Source organism: Tamandua tetradactyla, chromosome 1, assembly GCF_023851605.1.
Source record: "Tamandua tetradactyla isolate mTamTet1 chromosome 1, mTamTet1.pri, whole genome shotgun sequence".
Classification (NCBI taxonomy): Eukaryota; Metazoa; Chordata; class Mammalia; order Pilosa; family Myrmecophagidae; genus Tamandua; species Tamandua tetradactyla.
Window position 1 is genome coordinate 186,049,661 of NC_135327.1, and position 20,105 is coordinate 186,069,765.

Genomic DNA, 20,105 nt, shown 5'->3' on the forward strand with positions numbered 1-20,105 from the left:
AAAGAGAGGGAGTTGATGAAAAAAGTGATGATGGGAATTAATCTTCCTTAGGCCCTTTTAAGGAAATGTGTATTGTTTATAGAATTATAGTAAAATTAGTGGGCATACTCTTTAGGCAGTGAAGAAGCCTAGAAACTTTAAGTAGAGGTAGTCGGGAATGGGTGTATCAATTCAGGAGAATGCTATCCAGTGCACTTAGGCTGCACATTTTAGCTCCACCTTTACTAGTACTAAAGGTCACATTTTGGCTTCAGTATCTTTCTCTTACATTTTTTCAATCTTAAAAAGAGGGGATAATTATTTTGAAACCCTAAAATACCAACAATTCTAACCTCCCATTGCCCCTGTACCAATGTAACACAGTGTATTTCACTTTGGATCCTGACAAAGGGCTCATTTCTAATGACTCTGCCTTATCAGCCACTAGGAGGCACCACAGTCCCACCAGCATTCAAAGGGCTCTGTGAAGGTGCTGAGAAGTTACCACTAGAGGTGGCGGATTAATGAAAATATTAGGTTTATTTCTTGAATAGTAAGCCTGATTTACACATAGCAAATAAGTGTTAGAGAGTGTTAGAAAGACTTCTTCCATTGTTTTGCAAATGGATTCTGGTCAAAGGTGAGCCTGGAATTGGTGGGAAGGTTGTCATGGAAAGGGACCGTGGATATACAAAGGGCAAGAACTCTGTGGTTCAAATTAAAATAGGAGAGAACATACAAGTGAAAAAATAAGAGAGCACATACCATTCCTACCCCTCACCATCCTCCAACCCAAAACTCATTAATCCACAGAGGGATATGCTTAGGTGGGACATAGGAAGACTGCAAAAAAAATGGCCAACATTCTAGTAGATCAGGACCCTGTCCCAAATGCTCTATGTATTCACTGAGACAAGAAAGCATGGTACATTTCTGTGACTATGCAGCACTGGAATCTTCCAGGTCAAAGTGGCCTTGCTAGAAATGAGGATCTTACTCTGTAAGCTAATGCAGATCGCTGAGCCATTTCTCTGTTAATTCACTAAAAAGAGAATAAGGAAATGAGCTTGATAGGCCATGTGGATCTATCTGTCTTCTATGGGGCACCTCTGAGCTTACAAAAGATGTAGTGGTAGAGGAGCTAGTTGGAAAAAACTGCATACCCTGATACAGGGAAAGAAAAATTGTATCAGGAACATCTGATACAGGGAAACTGTATCAGGAACATCTAAGAAGTTGTTAGCATGGGCTTCCCTCAAAATCCTATACTATTGTTGTATTGGAAATTTTTAAGCTGGGTTGTAGGGAGGATGAGACTTTGTTCCAACTCTGGGAGACCACAAACATTCAAAAGTCCAAAGACACATTAAGATAACCAGAAAAAAATTATCTGGGCCTGGGCAATCCAAAGTCTGTTTTTTTTCTTTCCGCTGAGCATTGAAGAAGAAGATATCCCAATTAAGTTCTAAACTTGTCCTATGCTTACAGCTCCTCTGTTTTGTGACCCTTTGTATCCTCAAAAAGGTAAATCTTGGATGCAAGTAAAAAAAAAAAAAAAAGATCTCCACCGTGGATTGCTACGCTTCATTGAAAGTGCTTTCTGTGAGTCTGTTATCATCTTCCCTCCTAGCTCTATACCCACATTCTGCCTCCTTCACTCACAGGTGCCAGGATGCCAAAGACCCTCAGGACACCTGATTGGAGGAAAAGCGCAAACTATAAATAAAATGCCGATCATAAATGCATATGTGCTTACTTGTGCATATACAAACACACATACACAGACATACCAATAGATGCCCAACCAGGGAATGAGCCCCGCTGATTCTCTACTATTATGAAACTTTCATTATCATAACTTAAAAGCTAGCTAGTCATATGTTTCTCTCTCATCTTGACATACTCCCCAGTTTCAGGAGTTGGAGCAGTGTAGCTCTGTGCCAACTGCAAGGACATGGTACTAATGTGTTCATTCTTCTCTTGAAGAGGTCTTGTTATTTATAATAGTCCAAGAACAAGGTCATTTTCCAGAGTTTTCATTTCCACCACTAGAAGTAGTTCATTTGTGGGTATGATTGCCTTACCATAGGGAGACAGCCAGGTGGTGCCCACTGAAGAGCCTTTTAGAATTTTTGCTAGGAGTAAGAGGAAGATTACAGTTAACTGGAGAGTGCTTTGTTGTGGTTCCCTGAGGAAAGGGAAAGTCTTTGCTCATCATTGCACAATTCACACCAGTGACTAAAGGATTAATGCAGTCTTGAGCCTTACCATAGAGAAATTAACTTGGACCTCTTAAGAATTAGGGATGCAGAAATAAAGGAGGCACTGTCTGCAGTGAGCTAGGGAAAGTCATGTAGCCCAAGACTGTCAGCCTCCAATCTCCACTAGCAATAAAATCTTCACAATCCTATTCCCAGGGCATTCATTTAGGACCCTTAGTAATGAGCATGGCAGCCAAGAATAATGAAGGTCTTGAAATAAAATAGTCATTTACTGATACTCAGAATTTGAGATTCTGATAGTAAACCCAACTGAAATACCCTGCAGGAGTCTCATATGTGACACATCAGAAGAGGTAGAATAGCAGATGCTATGTGTGATGGCCACTGAAGCACTGGAGCTATAAGGGGTAACAAGTGAAACTGCTTGGAGTCTTTGAATAAGACTATTGTATCCTGGATAGTTCCAATTTTTTGAGGCAGTCTTTCTTAATCAGTCTCCTTTGAGGCAGTCTTCTGCAGAGGAATAACAGTCACCTTTGGAAGGAGGTCCTATGAGCAGACCTATGACGAGTGTCCTAGGACAGTGACGTCACTGCCATGCCACTCTCCACCCTGTGGAGACAAGAGGCCCAGAGTTCCCTGATCCTCTGTTCGCGGCCACAGAGGCCTCATCTGGGCCAAGCCTCCTCCTGCCCACCTTTGTCATGGCCACCAGGACCTTCTGCTGTGTGGCTCTTTATCTCCTGGGAGTAGGTGAGTCTCCAGGAGTTTTTGGATATTTCCACTTATGATTACAATTATTTTCTTTATTCTGTTCTCACATTCTGTCATCTTCTACAGAGCACATAGATGCTGGCGTCACCCAGACACCAAGGAACAAGGTGACAGAGAGGAAACGAGCAGTAACTCTAAGCTGTAAGCCAATTCCAGGCCATAGCATCCTTTTCTGGTACAGACAGACCTCGGGGCAGGAATTGCAGCTGCTGATTTACTTCCGTAATCAGGCTCCTATAGATGACACAGGGATGCCCAAGATTCGATTCTCAGCGAATATGTCTACGGGATCATCCTCCACGCTGAAGATTGAGCCCACAGAACCTGAGGACTCAGCTATGTATCTCTGTGCCAGCAGCTTAGCCACAGCACTGCAGAATCACCCCCTCCCTGTACAGAAACCCTGGTGCTTTGCCTTCAACCCCAGCTCCCAGATATCCTGAGCAGTCTTTCTAGGCTCCTCCTTTATCAGCAGGGAAGATATGGGTCTGTTGTTCTATTTGTTTCTAGGCAAAGCAAGAACAAAATATAATGAGCTATAATGAGAAAAATAAGATAAATAAAATAAAAATATATAATGAGCTACAACATTAGGTAATTTTGGTCTTCCTACTAAAGTTATCTAATGCTATGGAAAGCTAGTTTCTAGGATTCCTCACACATTTTTCACAGAGCGTGACACATTTCTCACAGAGTCCAGGATTAGGAGTGACTATCACACATTAGGCTTTCAAGTGATTAACTTAAAACTGTGCAGTTCTCTAGCCTGGATTTGTTCAGTTGATGATTAGCAGTCACCCTGCCTTTGTCTTCACCATCGGAATGATTAAATGTGGCTATGTTTATATACCCTAAACTACCCTGTCCTTTCTAATTCCTTCTATCCCCTCTCATTCTGTTCTTCTGAATAGTTTTTCTAATTATAACACAATATTCTTTTTGTAGTTTTTACATACTTAGAGATTCATTCCTTTTTCTTTTCCTTTTTTTTCTGCATGGCCAGGTGCCAGGAATTGAACCCGGGTTCTTGCATGGCAGGTGAGAATTCTACCTCCTGCGCCACTGTCACACTGCCCAAGATGCATTTCTTGATATATATTTTAAAATCATTGATTGACAGGAAGTTGCAAAATTAGTCCAACTAATTTTGTCCTGGACACCCTTCATCCAGTTTCCACCAATGATTATATCTTACACAATTACAGTGAAATTTCAACATCAAGAAATTCACATTGGTGCAGTATGTTTACAGTTCTGTCATTTGCACGTGTAGAAGCACAACTTCCCCACCATACCTAACCCATGGGAACCACTAGTTCATTGCTATAATTGTATCATTTCTGAATGTTTTATGAATGGAATCATATAGTATAACTTTTTGAGATTTTTTTCCATTCAGCATAATTCCCTTGAGGTCCTTCCAAGTCATTATATTTTCAAGTTCATAGTTCATTTTTTTTTTTAGTGTTAAATAACATCCTGTGGTTTGAATAGGCCACATTTTGTTTAAGCATCCATTTATTCTGGGACATTTTGGTGGTTTCTAGTTTTTGACTTTTCAAATAAAGCTGCCCCGCACAGGTTTTTATGTTGACATAAGTGGTTGTGTTTTTTTTTTTTCTATGAAATACCTATAATTATATTTTGCAAAGGATTACACATCCAATGAGTGCACTAATGATGCAAACAGTTTATATCCTCCCATACTGACAGATAAACACACATACATTCTCTAAGCACAAAGCTTATATTCACAAATAACTTTTTTGCTTAAAGACAAAATTTCAATTAATGATCACAATGGGAATTTAGTTATTTAATACAACCACTAATCTAATGTTGCCAATAAAATCTAAGCAGTTCTATCACAAAACCAGGGCTATATTCAGTGGACATGCATTAATAATCTATATAATTTAACACTATACCAAAAAAGGAATTGAATACAAAGTTTCCCTTAAATTTTGGCGGTTTTCAAATACTATGGCACAGATTACCAAAAAAACTGCAAAAACGGATTTTAAATATCTCCACTAAAAAATTGAATAAGCTTTGAAATTTTCATACTGGGCTGAAGATTTAAAACATCAAACTGTCCCCAATCTATCACAATTGACAGATAAATATTTACAATGACTAGATAGGCTTTAATTACCATGAAACTGGAGGACAGCCCCTCTATTCAAAAACCCTTTGGGGTTAATTTTCAGTGCAAACATATCTTTGTAAATACTGTGGTAATGTAAACTTGGAAACATGCCATTAAAATCAGGACAGAGATGAAAAATAATACACAAGTCAATCTTTTCTGACCTGTCAGCATAAAGCCCTTCGGCTCCCAAACACCCAGAACTGTAACACTGTCCTCTCCATATAAAACCAAATTAAGAAGAGTTGAATGAATTTGTCCTACTGCTTAGCATTCTACAGATTATCTTTCACTATATAGCAAGGCAAGGGTCAAGCTCTGCTAACTTCCTTCTCTAGAGTATAATTAGCAAAGCATCAAGTTTATCAATTGATCTGGCAATCTAAAATGCTGAACACACTTTTCAAACAGAACAAATTTTTTTTTCTATTGTTACTTCTATGTGCCATGTTATTTTTGAAACTTAGATGGCTACCAATACGAAAGGGAAGCTGTGAACACATCTTGTACTTTTCATCAGGTTAAAGTGCAAATCTCCTTATCTTTGGTGTTTTAAGAGGCAAAAACATGAAACACATAATTAAGGAACTGAAGTGACAGTAGAATACAAAAAAAAACTCTTTAAATACACACTTGAAGATCACAGAAAAACAATTTAATTTTACTTCAGTGAAATCTGTAAATGAATGTTTGGATGCTCTTCCCCAGGACCAGAAATTCGAAAATTATTACGAGAAAAAAACGGAAAAAAAATAACATTGCATGACAATGGTCATAAGTTCACAAAGAACCTCTTTTTGAAATGAGATATGGAAGAAAATACCATGAAATTAATAATCCTATGAGAATTGTTTTTAAGTACAGTAAATTTGAGCCTTGGTCTTCATGAAAATACTATAGTTAATATAGAAAACTAAAGATTCTGGAGGAAGAATAGTCAAAATACATATTATTTAACATTTTGTAGGCATAAAAAACTTTTAAAGGCAGAGGGAGAAGGATGGCCAACTAAATTTTCATTTAAAAATCAAGAACTATGAAAAAATTCCTGGGTCAGAAAAAGGCTCTAAATAGAACCACATTCTGAAAATACGCAACTTAAATTTTTTTAAAAGGAAAAGAAAGTACAGAATAATTGAAGTCTGTTCCAAAACGAAAATCTTAAATTAAGAGGAGAAGATTCTGATAGTGTAAACGAGTATGGCTCAGAAAGAAAACTGAACAACATATCTAAAGTTCTGTCCATAAAAGCAATGACGGTACATCTTTAATATTAAAGCAATAGACTATAAAAAAGTTCTTTCTCAGAATTGGTTTTAGGAAATGCTTCTTTGTGCTCCTTTGTGGGTGCATAACAAAGTTCCATGGGTTTGTTCACTTTCCAGTATTTCTCACTGACCTATTCCAAAGAAAAAGAGCCATTTCATACAGTGAACTGGTCATTGGCTATTGCTATATAAATAGTATACTGCTTCTCACTGGCATATCAAGGTTCATCTGATTTGATTCTCCTTTGCCCCGAAGTTCTTCTAAAGCTAACCTCACAGCTAAATATTTGGATGAGTGATCAACAGTGGCATTGCCTGAAATCTTTAGGTAATTGTCTGTGCACTGTCATCTTTTTCCGTAAGTGTGGGATGAGGCCTGAAGACTAATTCAATTTCACTAGCACCGTTCATTACTGGATCAAGTGACACTGTTGTATTGTGATTATCAAGTTCAAGCCCAAAATCATCAGATGTTTTGTTCCACTTGTTACTAGGTCCTGCTTCCTGATTGCCATGTGTGGATGCATTTACCGTGAGAACTGTCACCATTATCTTCTGCTCCACCACCATTTTCAGTCTGTTGTTTCTTGCCTCGCTGTAGTCTGTATCTTCATAGTCCTTCCTCAGTGCTGTGACTGAGTGCTTGCTGAGTATTGTGCTTGTCGATCCTGGCTAATACTCTTTCTTGATGAGCTTCATAATCATCATGACTTAGATAAATTTTGCTGATGAGGGCATCAAAGTTTGGGTCTGATCTTAGTGATCTTTTCAAAACTAACTTCTTCCGACAGGTAGGACATCTTTGTGGCCACTTCTGTGGGCTGTGATAACGCAATTTGCGCAAAAATGATGTAAGTACTCCTTTGTAGCCATGGCATTTTTCAACATATCCCGACAAATTGGTCACGTTAATTCACTGTGTAGACTTTGAGGTGAAACTACAATTTCCAGGCCATCTGTTATTGCCTTCTATAATAGAGTCACTGAGGTGTTTGCTGTAATTCTTATAAACTGAGTTCCCATGTTTTGCTTAATGGCTGAGGACTATTTGTACGCACAGCTTGAGCAGTGCTCCTGCCCCAGCCGGCTCCGCGGTCGGCGCGGGAAGCAGGATTCTGGTACATGTCACCGAGACCGCCGGCACCGCTGCACGATATGGCCAAAAGTTTTCATTTCTGTGGGATATATGCCCACTAGTGAGATTGCTGCATCAAATTATTGCCCAAAGCAGCAGTTTCACTTTACATTTCCAGAGATTCCAATGTGTGTCTTCTCCTGGGGAATTCAACTACACCTTCTTTGGAGTTTCCAACCTGTGACCTGTGCTGCAGAGTTCGAACTGCTAATTCCCATGGTTGTGTGAGCAAATTCTATGATACATTTCTTATTATTTATATTTATATATATGCATATATATTTCGTAGGTATCATTTTCCTGTAATAGTAATGGATCAACTTTAGTCCTTTGCACATAAATCTGATATTATCTTTTTATTGTTAAGAATCCAGGTCTGCCTCTCACTAGCACCAGGTAGGGTAGGGTCTGTGACCCTGCACCCTTGGGAGATGCATGCAGAGGGGACTGAAGAGGGAGCCCCCGCCTCAGAGAAGCATCAGAGAAGTTCTGGTGGAAAGCTTCCACAGGGTGTGCTGCTGCTCATCCTTGCTCCACCTGATGCTTAAGAAGCAGTGGAGAGGAGCTCATGAAGTAGCCCAGCTGATTCTAGGCATATATGTATATGCCTAGAATATATATATTCTATATATATATATATATATATATATATATATATATATATAGAGAGAGAGAGAGAGAGAGAGAGAGAGAGATCCATGACTGATACAATGCTCAAAAAACAAAACAAAAAAATGTGGCGTGTCAAAAGGACCCAGAAAACAAACTTGAAAGGGCTCCCAATGACCAAAGCTGGAACCATTTGTGCAATGAAATAAATGATAATAGTACTAGATTATAAGTCAAAGTATAATTTAAAAATCTATGAGTCCATGCTGATAATTAAATGTTTAAAAATAAATAAACGGGGGAGATGGGATAAATCTTCCCTACTGAAAAACTCCAAATACATGGAGAAGGAATGTATGTATTTAGGACAATCACCATTAGAAACCCACAGTAATAATTGCTGTAGGCAAGATCCACAAATGGATGCCAAAATTAGAGGGTGAAATATTAAGATATAGGATATTTGCATAGCCTCAAAGTATCTCCCTCAAAACTTTTATTAATGTTGTGGTTTTAGCATAATGCCCACGCATTCTTTGATACCCCTCTCTCCAGGAAGTACAGTTAATTCTGCTCCCCTTGAGTATATGCTGGACTTAGTAACTTACTTCAAATACATAGAGTAGGGAAAGGAAAACAGCAGTAACCAAGTGATCAAGTTTAATTAACAACAACAATAATAAGCCATGTTAACATCACGTGTTCCTGTTACGATTGATGATAAGGGAACTTCTGCCCCTGACATATTTATCCCCCAAATCATGAGAAAACAGCAGACAAACCCAAACTGAAGGACATTCTTTAAAATACCTGATCGTAATCTTCAAAAGTGCCAAGATCATTAAAAACAGGGAGAAACTGAGAAGCTAGATGAAACTAAGGAGACGTGATTTCTAAATGCCATGTGGGGTCCTGGGTTAAATAAATCCCAGAAAAGAGAAGGAACATTCTTAGAAAGACTGGGAAAGTTTAAATTAATCTGTAAATTAGTTGTATCAGTGTTAATATCTTCTTTTTGATAAATGTACCACAGTTATGTAAGATGTAACTAGAAGAAGTTGGGTGTGTGAGCAACTCTGTACTATCTTTAAAACTCATGGGGCATGAATTCTACAGCTTTAGTTCATCTGAGTCCCTTCCAGATGGCCTTGTGATAGTGGTGTTAATTCCACTTGCGTCCCAGGCCTAGGCCCTCTCATTGGTCTAGAATCAGCTGGGCTACTTCATGAGCTCCTCTCCACTGCTTCTTAAGCATCAGGTGGAGCAAGGATGAGCAGCAGCACACCCTGTGGAAGCTTTCCACCAGAACGTCTCTGATGCTTCTCTGAGGCAGGGGCTCCCTCTTCAGTCCTCTCTGCATGCATCTCCCAAGGGTGCTGGGTCACAGACCCCACCCTACCTGGTGCTAGTGAGAGGCAGACCTGGAGGCTTAACAATAAAAAGATAATATCAGATTTATGTGCAAAGGACTAAAGTTAATTCATTAATTACTATTACAGGAAAATGATACCTATGAAAGTCTCCAAACCAAAATTTTATATTTTGGATTGTGTGGTTGGCTGAAGAATTTACCCCTCCTCCACCCCAAGGAGTTATCCTCATCCTAATTCCTGGAACCTGTTAATGTACCATATATGGGAATAAAAGGGGAGGGGGGGAGGCGTTGCAGATGTGATTAAATTAAAGATTTTGAGATGAAAAGTTTATTCTGGATTATCCAGGTGGGTTCTAAATGCAATGAACTGTATTCTTACACGAGGGAGGCAGTAGGGTAGAAGGCAACGTGACCCCAGCAGCAGAAATAGAGTAAAGCAGCCACAAGCTAAGGAGCATGGCAGCCACCAAAAGCTGGAAGAAAGAAGGAACAGATTATCCTCCTAGAGCCTCTGGAGAGAGCATGGCCCTGGTGACAGTTTAATTTACCCAGTCATATCAATTTCTATTTCAGCCTTCTGGCCTCCAGAGATGTAAGAGAATAAAAATGTCTGCTGCTTTAAACCACCAAGTTTATGGTAATTTGTTAGAGTAGCCACAGGAAACAAATATACCCCTTGATGTCCAGTTAATCAGAGACTAGATCAAGAAACTCGTGTCCTTGTTGCTTACAAACATTGCACTATTTTTATTGAAATTCCATTTCCAAACTGCAATGAGAGGAAATGAATTTGATACTACAGTTATCCTACAAATGAAAGGGGTCCGTATATAAATCATGGAAGAACTATTAAAAGCTATGTTAAAAATGACGGGCAAATTATAACTATCTGTAATGTAGCTAGATTTCCCTAAGAAACTTCGATAACAAATTTTTTTTGTGTAATTAATTCTGCAGTTTAAAGTGTGGATAAATGTCAGATTCCTTCTGTGGATGTGACACTGGAGATTTGTTATTGCAGTAGATATTAGTATTACATGAGTCACTGTGCTAGGGACAAAGGGAATATGGTGGAATGTTGGGACCTACAGAAGAAACGACACCTTACAATTCAGCTCAGTGTACAAGACATAAATTCATTCCTTTAACTCTGAACATGTTAAGGAATTCCAAATGGCATTGGAAGAAATTTGAGACACTTCTACACCCCATCACATGATTAAATTATTTTTGAGTCTGTGTGATTAATAAAATGGGATGTGTAGGGAGGGGGAGAATTAAAGGGGAGGAAATAAGAAGCTGACTTGGAGTTTACACACTGAGTTAGTCTTTTTTCTTTTCACATGGGCAGGCACCAGGAAGCGAACCCGGGTCTCCAGCATGGCAGGTGAGAACTCTGCCATTAAGCCACCATTGCCCACCCTGAGTTAGTCTTTTAGTATCTTAAATTTCAGGTATTATTGGCACATTCATACATCACATATTTATTGAGCACCTTCTATGCTACAGAAAGTGATTTTTTTATTTTAACATATCCATCATCTTAATATGACATTAGAATATAAGATCAATCAGTAAAAATATATGAATATTAATCGTTTTTCTATAGGCAACAAAATCTGAAAATGAAATCAAGAAAATTTTCTTTTTTATAGCATCAAAAAAGAAGAAAACCACTCAGGAATAAATTTCACAAAAGGGGTACGAGACTCATGCACTGAAAAACTAAAACATTGCTGACAGAAAATAAAAAGCTAAATAAATGGAGGGACATTTCATGCTCATGGATTTGAAGACTCAATATTGTTAAGATGGTAATTCTCCTCAAGTTGGTCTAGGGATTCAATACAATCCCTATCAAAATCCTGGTAGTCTTTTTCATCCCCCTGCCTGTGACATGCCTTGCATGGGTCATTGAAATGTTGGATTCAACTCCAACATTAACTCCTCCCCAAAGAATTTCAGGCACTGTTTCAAGTTTTTAGAGTACTTTGGTAAAAAGAAAGAAAAAAGAAGAAAGACTCAAAAGACTCATGTCTTCATGGTACTTACATTTTATTGGGGATGGTAGAGCAGAAACTAAAGAAAAATCAGAATGATTAAAGTGTATCGTATTTTAGAAGGTTATATGTGCTATGGAGAAAAGAAAAAGCCTATTAAGGCAAGGGGGACCATGTGTGCTTAAGTAGAGAGCTTTGAAACTATAAATATGTTATTTAGAGTAGGGTCCAATGAGAAGCTGACCTTTGAGCAAAGAGTTCAAGGAAATGAAGGAGAGAGACATGCAGATATTGGAGAAAGAGCATTCCAGGCAGACGAACCATACAAAGGTCTTATGGGATATTCAAAAGCAGAGAGGAGACCTGTCTGACTGAGTAACTGAAATGAGCACTAGGAGATTATGTCAGAGAGAACCAGTTTGGTGTGGGTCATGTGGTCTTAAATTTTGAAGGCCTTAAGAAACTTTGTTTTCTCATTCTGAATGAAATTAGATGCTAGTAGATGATTTGGAGCATGCGGGTGATGTGATAAAACATATTCTAGAAAACTCAGTTTGTCAGGAAGTAAGGTGAAATCAGGGAGTTCAGTCAAATATTGATTGCTTTAATATAGGCAAAAAGTAATATGGTTTGGTCCAGAGTGTTAGGAGTGAATGTGATGAAAATAGATCAATTCTGGTTAATATTTTGATGATAGATCCTTCCGAGCTTTTGGATGGATTGGTTATAAGGTGAAACAGAAAATGAAAAGTCAAGGACAACTCTAAGATTTTTAACCTGATCAACCAAAAGAGGCTGCTGGTGGGGCAGAGCTGAGAACAGTTTTTCATTTTTTGAGCATGTTGAGTTTAGGAGTGATGGGGACAAAAGCTTGTTTTTGTTGTTGTTGCTGTTTTTTATTTGCAGGGGCAGGTACCGGAAATTGAACCCAGGTCTCCAGCTGGCAGGTGAGAACCCTGCCTGCTGAGCCACTGTGGTGTGTCCTTGACTGGGGCTTGTTTAGAGAAAATTGGAAGAGATGACAAGCATTGATAATTAGAAATAGTAACAATAGACACTTTAAAGTTGAATGGCCCCACATTTCTTTTGAATTTGTTATACATGAGAGAAGATAGGAGTAGGGAAGTGGGGTAGGATCCAGACGTTGGACTCAAGAGCTACAAATGGTGACTTCTTCATGAACGTATATCTGAAGTTAAAACATATTTAAATGCATAAGCAGGTCAATTTTAATTGACATCAGTTCTTCTCTATTTGCAGCCTCCTCCAGAATCTTGACTCCCTCCTCTCTGCTCCCACTTCCTCTAGAGGGAGCTCTTGAGGCTGTGAACATTGGAAAACATGATGTCATTGCCAGGTCACACCTTATAGGCCAAAGGAGATATGGATTTCCTTCCACATCTGTTTATACTTATAAGCTCCCTCATCTGAAAAAGTTCTCATTTTTATCTTGATCCTGCCATGGTTTCCTGGGTTCTCAGCTGGGTGTCCCTTTGTCTTCTGGGACAAGTGAGTCCTCAGAAATTTGAACATCTCCACTTTGCCCTTTCCTAGTCATAACTCTAGTCCATTTTTATCTTGTGTTCTGTGTTTTTATCTTTTCCCACAGAACATGTAGCAGCTGGAGTCATCAGCTCCCTAGCTACAGGGTCATAGAAAAAGACCAGGCTGTGACTCTGATGTATGACCCAATTTCTGGACATACTGCTCGTTTTTGGTACTGACATGCGGTGGGTCAACAAATGGAATTTCTGATTTATTTTCTTCAAAAGGATATTCAGGATGAATCAGGGATGCCCAAAGATCGATTCTCAGCTGAACAGACTGAGGGAAAAAATTCCACTCTGAAGATCCAGCCTGCAGAGCTGGAGGACTCTGGGGTTTATTTCTGTGCCAGTAGTCAAGACACAGTGCTTTGAAGTCATTCCCTTCCTGTATGAAATTGCATCCTTCTCTTTCCTCCTCTCAATACATAAGCAGCCCAAAACAGTCCAAGGAAGAGAAGAGATGAGGAACTAGAAGTACAATAGTATTTCGATAGAATTTCAAGAAAATTGTGATTTGAGGAATTTCAGAGGTTCATTATACAGAGTTCAATCTAAGCACTTCTATTTTTAAATAGTATGTTCTGTGTTATTCTGGTGTAAAGTACACCAGGCTTCTTTTCTACTTTGCTGTTATGATCTGAAAGTTTTATGACTCTGATTGTGTCTCTGTCATCATATCTTTTTTATAATAAGAGAAACAAGTCTCCTTGATGGAAATAAAAATAATGAATAAAAATTCATTTACTACTGATTTTTGGGTTGCCCAATGATAGTGATGATGATGATGGTGATGGTGGTCATGGATGATTTTTAAGTTACATTTGTCTAGCATGGTATATATGTATTTCCAAATACTCTGAAAATTCTCATTTTGAGTAGAATAGCCAGGTCCATTATCAGAGATTAAGCTAATTTTCCTATCTTCATAGATTCTTATTTTTTTTAACGTGAACCACATGGCTTAGCACTATATATAGATGTGTTCCAGCCAACCCAGAACATCTTTAGGTTATTTTCAGTTGCTGCAATAAGGATTTGTTACTCTTAGTGAGCTTTGCTGGTGCAATACATTCTACCTAATTCAAAGGTCCTCTTTACCACCTGGATTCCTTACATATTTCTGCCTTGTTTCAGCGAGGTTTAGTAGGCAATCTTGGAATACATTCTAATAATAATTTCCATTTTTCATAGTCTGATTGTTCTTAGAACCTAAAATGATCATTCAATTCATACAATAATATTTGTTAGGCAATTGTTAGTGGGAAATGATTACTAGTGGGCCTGGATTTTAATTTTTCTAAACCATTCAAAACCTATTTGCTCGTCTGGTTGTCAAGATCCAATTTATGGGCAATCAATATTCTACCTTTCTGCGTGGAGATGTAATATGGAAGCATATTTTCAGTTTCTACATAAATACAATAATCATATACTTTGCCAGTAGTGTGCCATCACCTGCCTTATAATAAGTTCAATGACAAATTGGTTTATGAAACAGAGTCACATAAAGGATATGAGTTTCTGTTCGTAACTCCAGATAGGGCGCTCATAATTGCTGCCTTTCCTTTTATTCTGTTATGTAAGTCAAGTCCATAATAAGTGACCAAATTATTTATGTATTCTTGCATTCCTTAATCTTTCGATTACATTTGAAAATAGTGGCTGATAGGGAAACCAAGCTTTCAGTGCATTGCCTGGATTCCAAAGTATAGTAGGTGAAAGTTTAAGTGCTTTGACATTTCAAACTATGGACATTTAATATTCTATCCTACAGTTGACAGACTATTGTCCCTTTTATAGTTCTGTTAGCTCAAATGACATGTTTAAATCTGCATCACTTTTTCTGGTATTGATTATTTCAAGCCTACTCCAATTGCTAATTTCTATTCTGATTAAATATGTCATTCTTAGAAAATGGTCATTCTTAGATTATCTGTAAATAATGAGCAACAGTAGCACAAAAGATGGGAGAAGTAAATAGAGATAAATGCCCTAAAGTCTTTGTATTTTCTAAGAAGCTGTAAAAATTGCTATTTGATTTAGATATGAATAAGTCAAGGATTTCAACTTCTGGAGATAGCTGGCACCCCAAACACAGATTGCCTGGTGCTAGGAAGCCTATGCATTCACTGCTGGCAAGGCTGCTTGCCCATGCTTGAACTAAATAAAGGAAGGTTTCATGGTGATTGGGAAAGGACTGTCCCAAGTGCAAGTCCCACAGCACTCTGGCCTGAGCACTCCTCTCTGTGGAATGATAGGAAGATGAAGGACCTGTGTCTTCTCTTCTCATGCTGACCCTTGGCCTTTATGTTTTCCTTTTCCTCAATAAAATCTGTCTCTTAACCATCACCTGTGATATGAAATGCATCTTAAACCTGCACACATGACAAACGGCAACTTTGCAGTCCAGCAGGTATGACACCAGATGATGCCACACTGAGAAAAATTTGCAAGAATTACAGAGATATTTTTGATAGAATCCCTAAGACAAATGGATGCCTGAATATAAGGGCCTATAATCAGGCACACAGAATGTAGGATTAGAAAAGCCTTTGAAAGACACATCGTGTCTATTGCTCTCTTTATCCTAAAGTGGGCAGCTGGCAGTGGACTTAGAGTAATTCTGGGATGGTGACATAAATGTGCATATGGTGTTGACCAAATTGGCTGTATGAGGAGGCAGTCTTCTCCTGTGATGGTAGACAGAGCTTCCAAATTGTGTGCTACAAATAGACAATGAAAATACTCATGTAATGATCTTCTCAGCCATCAGGAAAGTCAGCCAAGACCCAAGACCATGGAAAAGCTGTCTCCAAATTCAAATAGCCTCCACTTTCTACTACACTGTGCCAAAGGTTCATTCATTCAATATCTTGATTCTCAGTTTCTTAGTGCTTCACTTTTAATTGCAATTTCCTCTTCCTGTCTCAACTATCTACTTACTTAGTCAAATGCTGTATTTTGTTATTATCAATTAACATACCACTTAAAAAATCTTTGTCTCAAGCCTTCCAATCTTTGATCACAAACTTCTATCTTTCCAGTTCACAGTTTTCACTCCAGCATTTGCTTAACTCTGTTACGTCTGCCCAGCCATTGAACCTATCACCTGTTATTGTCTGTCACAACCTAGATAACCATGTTCTCCTACTTAGGGAATTTATATTCCTAAGTATATTATTATAATTCCTAAGTATATTATTATTTATAATTGCCTCACTCTCCATAATTATATCACTCTCTTGCATAAACCCTCAATAATCTTTCCAGCTCTTTCTCCTTCATACTCATCTTCCCAAATAAGAACTCTGGCTAAACCAAATTTGTTGCCTATTACACACTATCAACCAATCAACTGAAAGTTGATGTAAATAACAACAACAAAAACACCCCACAATTCTCGATTGATCCCACTTCAAATTTGTGACTATAAATCTTAGCAATACTTCTACATTTTCCTAGTTCATTGTCTTTTACATGGTATAATGAGAATGCAATATTTTCTGTATGATCTCTTCAAACCTCCTACACCATGCACCCCATTCCATTCTTAACAGATAACTTTACTTCTCATATCACTGAGAAAATAGAAGTAATCAAAATGAACTACTCAATGTTCTCCCCCCAAACAGTACCAATACAATTGCATGAGTATTCATTCCCTCTTTTTCCTTCCTTTCATTTCAGACAAATTAAAACTTGTCATATAAAGCCAGTGCCTCCAATTATGCATAAGTTTCTGCCCTTTCTTCCAAATTAACCTTGGATTATTGTCTCTTTCCTTACTGCATCATTCCCTTATTTCTATCATACCCCAGAGACGTGGTAGGTTTCATCCAGAAAAAAAATCCATCCTAAACTCCAAGAGCCCTTTAAATATCATCTTACTTCTATTCTCCACTTTGTAGTATGAATCCACAAAATAGTTTTTTATTTGACAAGAAAATAGTTGTTAAGTCACTCTCTACAGTTCCTTACGTCAAATTTCTCTCCCTCATCATCATTTCTTCCTGTAATTCAGTAATTACCTACAGGTTGAATTTCATTTTCTCCGAAGTATGTCCCTTAGAGTTTCTGTCAGTAAAATGCTATTGGTGATGAAGTCTTGTTTTTTTTTTTTTTTAACTCAATTCATTTTATAAGAATTTGGGGGAGCATAAACTATAAATTTACTGTATCATGATCTTTTGAAGATCCTCCCCTCCCCCACACACAGTATTCTGAATTTTATTGTTGCTATTGAGAAGTCTCACTCATATTTTTTTTTGTATGTGCAGGCACCGGGAATCAAACCCAGGTCTCTGGTATGGCAGGCGAGAACGCTACCGGCTGAGCCACCATGGCTTGCCCACTCATTTTTTTTTTTTTTTTTTTTTTTTTTTATTAACGGAGAGAAAGAAAAAAAAAGAAAAAAGAAATTAACACAACATTTATTGAGAATAAACTTGAAATCTGTCATTGGTAACAGAGTCCAGCAGGAGTTAGAAACAGGGTAAGATAATGGGTAATTGGAACGGAAGGGATACAGACTGTGCAACAGGACTAGATACAAAAACCCACTCATTTTGTTTTGTAGGTTATCTATATATTCCTTCTGGCTGCTTTTAGGATTTGCTCTTTAATGTTCACCTTGAAACTTGGATGTTTCTAGGTATACATACTTTTTATATATCCAACTTGGAATTTGCTGTGCTTTTTGAATATGAAGGCAGCTGATTTTCATTAATTCTAGAAAAGCATTTGCCGTCATCTTCTTTACTCACCATATAGTTCTCTCATTTCCAGGGCCACATCCAGTTCCACAAATTCTCTAAGTATTTATTTGTTTCAATCCCATTTTGATATCAAATTCTCAACACATAAATCTTGGGAAAAAAGATTATGGCTAAAAGAAAAGACAAATACAAAGATATTGAATGACAGAGGATTATATAGGATATGAGAAGAGTGTGATAGCAAATGAATTTGCCTTATCAGCTATATTCCAAAAATCAATATTTTCTCACATGCTGCCGAAGTAAACTTCCAGTGCATGAATATGGAAGAGTACCCATGTACTGATGCTGTATCTTTCCAACTCTAGACAGGGCCCACAAGATGTTATATATGAATTACAGACTTCAAGGAAGGAGGTGGTTTAGAAAGAAGCAGGAAGAAAATTTATGGTATATAGAAGAAAAAAGTACATTCCATAGGGAAATGCAAGTAAAATCACCGGCCATGAATATCAGGGGTTACTTAGGGCACTATACTGATCTGTTACCTCCAACATTTGAAGAGGCTTTGGGCACGGTGACAGAAAAGGAAGGTACACCTATAAGAAGTATGTGTTGACTCAGATCTAAAGAAAGAAGAGTAGGAGTGAGGAGACATCCACTTCAGCTCAATGGTGCTGTGGTTCTGTGAGGAGTACAGATGTACTAGGAACAGAATTAGGAATTAAATAGATTTGTGAACCCCATTGTACCTCATCCAATTGCATAAATTTCCTTGGATCAGTATAGGAATGCTGCTTCTAGAGACTTTTCTATTGGCCACAAAGAGGCATTCTGATGCCACTGATAGTCAAAGGTTGTCCGGAATGTCCTTGATACTCTCTGAAAAGTGGATATAAATAGAGGAATTCTTAAACTTGATTGCTGGATTAGGGTGGGACTAGTTTGCAGACCTCAATCATCCATCTGTGAAATGGGTCGCAAAATGTGAATACATTATGATCCTAACTGGGCAGCTATTCATGTGTAGAGGAACCCCTGCTTAAAGGGATGGAAGTGAGGTGGAAAGGTCTGGATGAACATGGGGCAGGGGCAATAAGGGAACACCTTTCTCAAGAAAGCAGTCCATGGTTTATGGGATAAACTTCTGCTTTATATTGATCCAACCAATTCCAGATTCTCTTGCCAAGCCGAAAGCCATGCATAATATTGCAAAAAGGAGTGACCTTTTCTCTGGGGAAGTCAACAATAACACTGTCACCACAGGCAAACCTACCTATCAGGGACCAGGGATCCTCTGAACTCCACCTCTAAACCCAGCGGTCAGAGCCTGGAGGATACAGAAGCCCCATTCCTGTTCTGGCCCTGCCATGGGTCACAGGTTTCTCCACTGTGTGGCCTTTTGTCTCCTTGGAGCAAGTGAGTCCTGGGCAGAAAGGGAATCTTAGCAGGCTATCTTGTCCTCAGGTCTATGCCTTTCTGTTATGGTAGCAACATCAGTCTTCTTCTTACTCTAACTCCAAATTTTTCTTTTTCTCTAGGTTATATGGATGCTATGGTCACCCAGAACCCAAAATACCAGGTCACCAGAGTGGGGAAACCAGTGACCTTGAGTTGTTTTCAGAATCTGAACCATGATGTCATGTACTGGTACCAACAGAAACTGAGCCAAGGACCAAAGCTGCTATTCTATTACTACGATAAACAGCTTAACAAAGAATCAGACACCTCTGATAACTTCCAACCTACCCGGCCTGACACTTCTTTCTGTACACTTGACATCCGCTCGCCCAGCTTGCAGGACTCAGCTATGTATCTCTGTGCCAGCAGCAGAGACACATAGCTGCATCATCGTCTTCTCTCTGTTCATAAACCTCTTTATTCTCTACACCCACGAGCCTTCTCTAGGACCCCTCTTTTTTAATACAACGATAGGAAGTGGGTTTACAGCTTTCATTATCTCATTTGTAGACAGCGATTGAATATAAACCTATAAAAACCACTGACAGTTATGCCAGAAGTAGAAAGTGGTTTATACTTACCCAATATTCAGTTTGTGGTATTTCCCAGGATCAAATTAAAAGCCCATTCTTTTTTGCACCATTGAAAGTTAATGTATTATGTCCTTCTCAGCAGATTAAACGGAAACTTCTTTCCTTTTTTAATAGTTTGTTTTAATCTGTGTTGGAGGCTTAGAAATATGAGAGGTTTATGCTAAAGATTATGGCAACCCAATGCCACATGAACCCAAGGCTCTGACATTTGACCAACTTTTGTAGTATTTAATATGCCAGGAGAATCCATGGGTTATTATCCTAGATTCAGGCAACTT

General features: G+C 38.4%; 1 pseudogene; it reads right to left on the bottom strand.

The window, feature by feature from the left end:
- Window positions 1–6,397: 6,397 nt before the first annotated feature.
- Window positions 6,398–7,516, bottom strand: LOC143679714 (E3 ubiquitin-protein ligase RING2 pseudogene; annotated as a pseudogene).
- Between the last annotated feature and the right edge of the window lie 12,589 nt (window positions 7,517–20,105).